The 6773-nt window shown below is 43.6% G+C and overlaps 1 pseudogene; it reads right to left on the bottom strand.

Annotated features, from left to right (window-relative positions):
* Nucleotides 1–3748: 3748 nt before the first annotated feature.
* Nucleotides 3749–6773, bottom strand: LOC107180634 (annotated as a pseudogene).

The following is a 6773-nucleotide window of genomic DNA, read 5'->3' as shown; positions in this document are numbered from 1 at the left end:
CCAACGTTTGAAAAATCCTAATCATGGAACTGTTGTTTCAAGCTTAAGAGGCTGTGAACAATAGAAAGATGGAAGGGAAAAAGGAATAACATTCATAGCATATAAGCTATTAGCAGGTCACAGGCTATTTGTTCCTTATTGATTGGTTTCTCAGACCAGTTCTTCTAAGCAACAATTTCAGGTCTGTCAGAAGCTTGCTGGTAGTAAGGTTCTCCTCTATGTTCTCCTTGCTGGCAGAGTGTGGGGGACCTGTGGATTCCTGTGGAACCAGTTCAATGGGAGTGTGGGAATCTGCAGCTGAATTTCCCTTCAGTTTCACTGAAGAATGGGTGGTCAACGCCACCCGCTAAGGTTCCATCCATTGAGGATGGAGCTGGTCCTTCGGGTGCTTGCTCTCCCAGGTTTTAACAACCCCACGTCTCCAGGCTTCGGGTGGTATAAGGGCACATCTGTGGGATACATCGAACTGCTGGAAGTAAATCTGTACAGCAGTTAGAGTATTTCCTAAAGCTGGGACATACCTGATAGTATCCAATTGCTTAATGTGAGCAACATCAGGAACTCCTAAGCCATGAAAAGAGCGTAGAAAGGGTCTTCCATGTAACATTCCATAGTGGCTTAAATCATGCCTACTTCTAGGGGCCACTCTTACCCAAAGTAGGGCAACTGACAAGACTTTTTCCCAAGTTAGGATGGTTTCTTGGCAGACCTCTGATAAAGTCTTTTAAAATGTGTGGTTTATTTTTTCCGTTTTCCCAGTCTATTGGGGTCTCTAGGAAACACGTAATTTCCATTGAAAGCCTAAGGCATTGGACACTGCTTGTGTGACTTTTGCACAAATGCTGCTCCATTGTCACTCTGAATTGTCAGTGGTGATCCAGACCTAGGTATGATTTTGTTTAAAAGTGTATTGACAGGGGGCACCTGGCTGGCTCACTCACAGCCATACATGCTAGCATGTGACTCTTGATCTAGGGGGCATGAGTTCAAACCTCACGTTGGGTGTAGAGATTAAATAAATACATACTTTTAAAAAAAATGTGTTTTGACAACTTCTGAGGCCTTCTCTGAATGTCATAGAAAGGCCTCAACTTCTAAAGTTCAACAAATATTAGCAAATATTGAAAATTATCTGTTACTCTCTGCATAATGGTGAAGAATATCTGCTGGTCCTCTCCAGGTTCATTGCCTCTAAGTTGTATGTTTGTATGTATGTATGTAATTTATTTATTTATTTTTAATGTTAATTTGTTTTTGAAAGAGAGAGACAGATTATGAGCTGGGGAAGGGGCAGTGAGAGGGAGACACAGAATCGGAAGCAGGCTCCAGGCTCTGAGCTGTCAGCACAGAGCCTGACGTGGGGCTCGAACTCATGGACTGCGAGATCATGACCTGAGCCGAAGTCGGACACTCAACCGACTGAGCCACCCAGGCGCCCCAATGTATATATGTATTTAAAGTAATGTCCACCCAACAAACTCACAATCTCAAGATCAAGACTGGGATGCTCTACTGACTGAGCCAGTCAGCACCCCCAAGTTTTATATCTTTTAGAACTGGTGGGGCCCAGTCCTAGGAGTGTCCTTAGCACAAAACTTCACATTTCTAGTCTATCTTTTGGATAATTATCTGGAGTTTGGGGCCCACAATTTACCTTTGGATCCACTGAAGAGTAGCATCTCATCCATGATGGGTGCTTTGGTGAATATAACTATTTCTTCCATAATATGTTCTGGAATAAGGAATATTCCTTTTTCATTATATTTCCAGCTGACTTTCATGCCAGCATTTTGCCCAAACCCCCATTCCCTAGCTTTTCTTAGGTCTTACAAGGAATATTTTGGTTGGTATTTAGTTAAGTCTATGTCTGCCACTAAAGGCATCATAGAGGGTTTGGAGTCCTCATATGGGCTACCAGGTTGGTGGCCTGATCAGCCTGATTATTTCCTTGAGCTATATAATTACTTGGCTTCTGATGCCCTGGACAATGAACTACTGCTCATTCTTTCAGTTTCATTACTGCAATTATTAAGTTTAGAACTTTTTGGGTGTGTCTAATTTCTTTATTTCCTATAGTTAACAATCCTTTTTCTTTCAATAAGGTATCATGTGCATGAATCACTGAGAAAGTGTATTTAGAATCAGTATGTATAGTTATCCTTTTTCCTTTACCTAAATGAAGGGCCCTTGTTAGGGCAATGAGTTCCGCCTTTTTTTTTTTAAGAAACTTTTTTTAAAGTTTATTTATTTATTTTGAGAGGGAAGAGAGTGGGAGGGGCAGAGAGAGAGGCGGGGAGAGAGAGAGGTTCTTAAGAGAGTATATAGATTGGGTAGCACCGAGTGGATATATTCCACAGTCTGGTTCATGGCCCTTTAATCTTGCACAAAGTGAACAGTCTTGGATGCCTGATTTTTGTAGAAGGAAAATAGGTGAATTGTATGGGGATTAGCAAGGGCTGATGAGGCCAAATTCCAAGAAGGCACAGAGAATGGGCTGAACGCCCCTTTTTGGCTTGTTCCTTTGATAGGTACTGAAGTTCAGAATCTTTACCCCATCACAAAATTTAACATACACAAGTGTCACTGATTTTGCTCGCCCCAGCTTCCCATCCATCCAAACATCTGATTCTTATCTTTTGGATAACTTCTTCAGGCAGCTCTTATAGGACTTCTCCACCTTGATGTGGTACCTCTGCTTGAAAGGCACAAGCTTGCTCTGGTGGTACTTTTACATCGATGTGCAGGTGCTAAAGTAGATTCAGCATTCAATTTAGTTAATAGGTCGCATCCCAGTAAAAGGGGGACATTCAGGCATATACAAAAAGCTACGTTTAAGGTGAGTTTGCCCCATTTGACAGGCTAGTGGTTGTAAGAAGGTTTAGTAAGAGACTCGCGTTATAGCCATGGCTTGATTTGGTAGCAGAGAGAGCCAGGAGTTCAGTACTGAATATGTGGCCCCAGTATCAATCAACAAGTCTGTAAATTTGTTTTTCTACCTCCATTGTTACCCAGGGTTCCTCATGGGAAATGATGACAGGTTTCCAAGTTTCTTTTTTTTTTTTTTAACGTTTATTTATTTTTGAGACAGAGAGAGACCGAGCATGAACGGGGGAGGGTCAGAGAGAGGGAGACACAGAATCTGAAACAGGCTCCAGGCTCTGAGCTGTCAGCACAGAGCCGGACGCGGGGCTCGAACTCACGGACCGTGAGATCATGACCTGAGCCGAAGTCGGCCGCTTAACCAACTGAGCCACCCAGGCGCCCCCAGGTTTCCAAGTTTCAAAGGAACCACTGGGCCCCTTCATTCTTGGTCACCAGCCAATTCAGGCATCTGACAGGCGGTTTGTTGCTCTGTCTCTTCAAGATACCTTGTGAGCTTGGGGCATTCCTCTTTCCAATGGCCCTCTTCTTTGCAATAGGCACACTGTTGAAGCCCCAAATTGGGGCATCCTTTAGGGTCCAAGGAACTCAAATTTCTTCTCTGGGGTAGACCTCGACCTGTTCCGTGGTCCTCAGTCTGGTCTTGGCTTCCCTTGAATTAGGGCAACAGCCAGCAAGGTAGCCTGCTATTTCATTTTCTAATGCTCTTTTCTTTCTTGCGCTTGGTCTCTGCTGTTAAAAACTTTAAAGCAACCTCAACCAATTGTGACACAGATATTCCTAATGCATCTCCAGCCTTTGGAGTTTCTTTTGAATGGCTGGGGCATTTTGCCCAAAAAAACATCATATTGAATGTTTTCAAAAATTCTTTTTTTTTTTTTTATAGATTTATTTTCAAAGGGCAAAACAGGCAATTTAAATACAAGTCTAAACAGAATTACTCTGTCAAAGGCGGCAATAATGCCAAAATGCGTTCTCACTTCCAGACACTTGCCAGCATCTTCTGAGTCTTCTCTCAGTGAAAAAACGGGGTCTGATATTTTATTCATAAACATCCTTCTCATCTGCAATGTAATCTACGATTTCTTGTGGACACATTAACTTCTCAGCATCTGTATCAGGGATTTCAAACCCAAATTTGTTCTCCATGGCCATGATAATCTCCACTGGGTCCAAACTGTCTAAGCCCAGGTCTTTCATAAAGTGGGAATTTACCGAGAACTTTTCAGGGTCGATCTTGTCATAGAGTTTCAGATGTAAAGAACACGGTCCTTGATTTCCCTCTAATGTCAAAGTGGGCGCATCACTCTACTGGCGGCACAACTGTGTTATTGGAACCTGTGTGAGCACTGAGGCAGGGCATCGAGGCAGGACGCGGAAACCTAGGCCTCCCCTGGGCCCCCGCGGGTACAGGGTGTTGCTGAGCAGCCGGACTGCGGCCAGCATGGGGACCCGGGGCAGCGGCACAAAGGCCATAGGCAGTCGGCAGACACAAGTGGAAAGGACACAGCCGCCATGGCTACGCTGACCCAGGATCTCAAAAATTCTTTCAAGAAAGTCTGAAGGGTCTTCATTCCATTTATGCTTTCTTCCTTTTTTTTTTTTTAAGTTTATTTATTTATTTTGAGAGAGAGAGAGAATGAACTGGGGAGGGGCAGAGAGAGAGAGAGAGAGAGAGAGAGAGAGAGAAAGGGAGGGAGAGAGAATTCTAAGTAGGCTGTGGGTTGTCAGCACAGAGCCCGACACAGGGCTTGATCCTACGACTGAGATCATAACCTGAGCCAAAATTAAGAGTTGGATGCTTAACTGACTGAGCCACCCAGGCACCCCTCTTTTTATTTAAGATTTTATTTTTAAGTAATCTCTACACCCAACGTGGGGCTTGAACTCCCCACGAGATCAAGAGTCACATGCTCCCCTGACTGAGCCAGCCAGGTGCCCCCACCTTCTTATACTGTACAAAAACAACTCAAAATGGATTAAAGACCTAAATGTGACACCTGAAACCATAAGACATGAAGAAAACAGAGGCAGTAATTTCTTTGACGTCAGACATAAAAACATTTTTCTAGATATGTTTTCCTCGGGCAAGGGAAACAAAAGTAAAATTAAACTATTGGGACTACACCAAAATAAAAAAAATCTTTTGCACAGAGTAGGGACCCCTTTTCTTAATCCACCTAAAATATCACCGTGATAGTGTTCAAGCTTACCTCAGTCTCCACCTTGATGTTCCAGTTGGGATCCACAGTAGGAGTGGGCAGTATAGCATTAGCTCTTAGGAAGTTATGAGAGTTTTAGCATGTAGCCAGTTAACTTCTTCCCTAGCCTTTCCTAGCATCATGTGGCATTCCTCAGAAATGAGGGAATATTTAACAAATTTTGTACACCTGTCCAAGTGGGGTTGTGGGTGACAAAAATAGATGGGAACAGATTTTCCATCCTCTTGGGGTCATCTCTGTAAGTAGGCATGCTGTTTTTCCAATTAAACAAATTCAGGGGTGCCTGGGTAGCTCAGTCAGTTAAGTGTCCAACACTTGATTTCAGCTCAGGTCATCATCTCACGGTTTGTGAGTTCGAGCCCTGTGTCGGGCTCTGTGCTGAAAGCTCGGAGCCTCCTTGGGATTCTCTGTTTCCCTTTCTCTCTGTCCCTCTCTTTGTGCTCTCCCCTTCTCTCTCTCAAAACAAATAAAGAAACATTAAAAAAAATTTCAAGTGAAGAGTGGACCCAAATCATTCCTATAGGTTATCCCCACCGCACCTAAGCCTCCAATTGGGACTTGCTTTAGCAGATTTTGTCTTCCCTGGGAACGAGTGGCTCCCTGAACAAATTGAGTCAGGGTATGAGAAGGGGAGACCATTCCTACCTGTTGACCCCCTAAGGCTGAGGGTCCTGGTTTAGGGCCCTGTAGGGGCTCAGGCTGTTGGGACTGGGGCTGCTGAGAAGGGACAGTAGCTCCAGTGCCCCCATGGGGTGGAAGAGCTGTACAGGAGTTTAATTCAAGTAATCAATAAATCATCCTCCTCTCCCTGGTGAGGATCAGGCAACACAGTCTTTTTATTGTCACTGGTTTGTTGGAGTAGAATTTTACATCTTCTCTGAGCTGGCTTATTTTGATACAAAAGCAAAAAAAAGACTTACCTTCCCTTTTACAAAGCAAATCTAATTGCAAGATGGTATTACACTTTGGGGATCCATTAATTGGCTATTTTTTTCCAGAGTCTAATGAATATTGTGGCCAAGCATTGTTGCAAAAGATCATCTTTTTCCTTTTCATAGATTCATAACTAAACATTGTCCAATTTTGGAGAATATAGCCCAAAGGGCTGCATGCAGGGATCAAATTGTCATTTCTTATTTTCCAATTAGAACACAGCCAGTTTAATGCAAAGATACCAAAAGCCGCAGCAACAAATGAGCCAAATGAAGCCAAGAGTACCTCTGTGAACAAAGGTTCTCTAGCTCCACTCTAAAAGTCAGGGCTTCACCAACTGAATCAAATGGCTTCCTAGCCAATCTTTTCTTTTCCACTTGTTTTTGTTTTTGTTTTTGAGGGGGGGGGGAGCAGAGGGAGAGAGAGAGAGAGAGAGAGAGGGAGAATCTTAAGCAGGCTCCACATCAAGTATAGAGCCCAACACAGGGCTCAATCTCATGACCATCTGCGAGATCATGACCTGAGCCAAAATCAAGACTTGGACACTTAACCACATTGAGCCACCCAGGCACCGACCCCCCACCCCCCACCCCAGTCAACCTTTTCTTAATCAAGCAACAAAAAAAAGGCTATGAGAGCCAAACTAAAACCCCTTATTTGGAGGCCACCAAATGGGAGGAAGAAATAAGAATTTAGTCACTTGTACTGAGGTTACTCACCAAAGAGATATCTGTCCAT

The sequence above is a fragment of the Panthera tigris genome, chromosome B2, assembly GCF_018350195.1.
Source record: "Panthera tigris isolate Pti1 chromosome B2, P.tigris_Pti1_mat1.1, whole genome shotgun sequence".
NCBI classification, from domain to species: Eukaryota; Metazoa; Chordata; class Mammalia; order Carnivora; family Felidae; genus Panthera; species Panthera tigris.
Note: the sequence above shows the minus strand (reverse complement) of the source record. Positions and strands in the feature narration are given on the sequence as shown.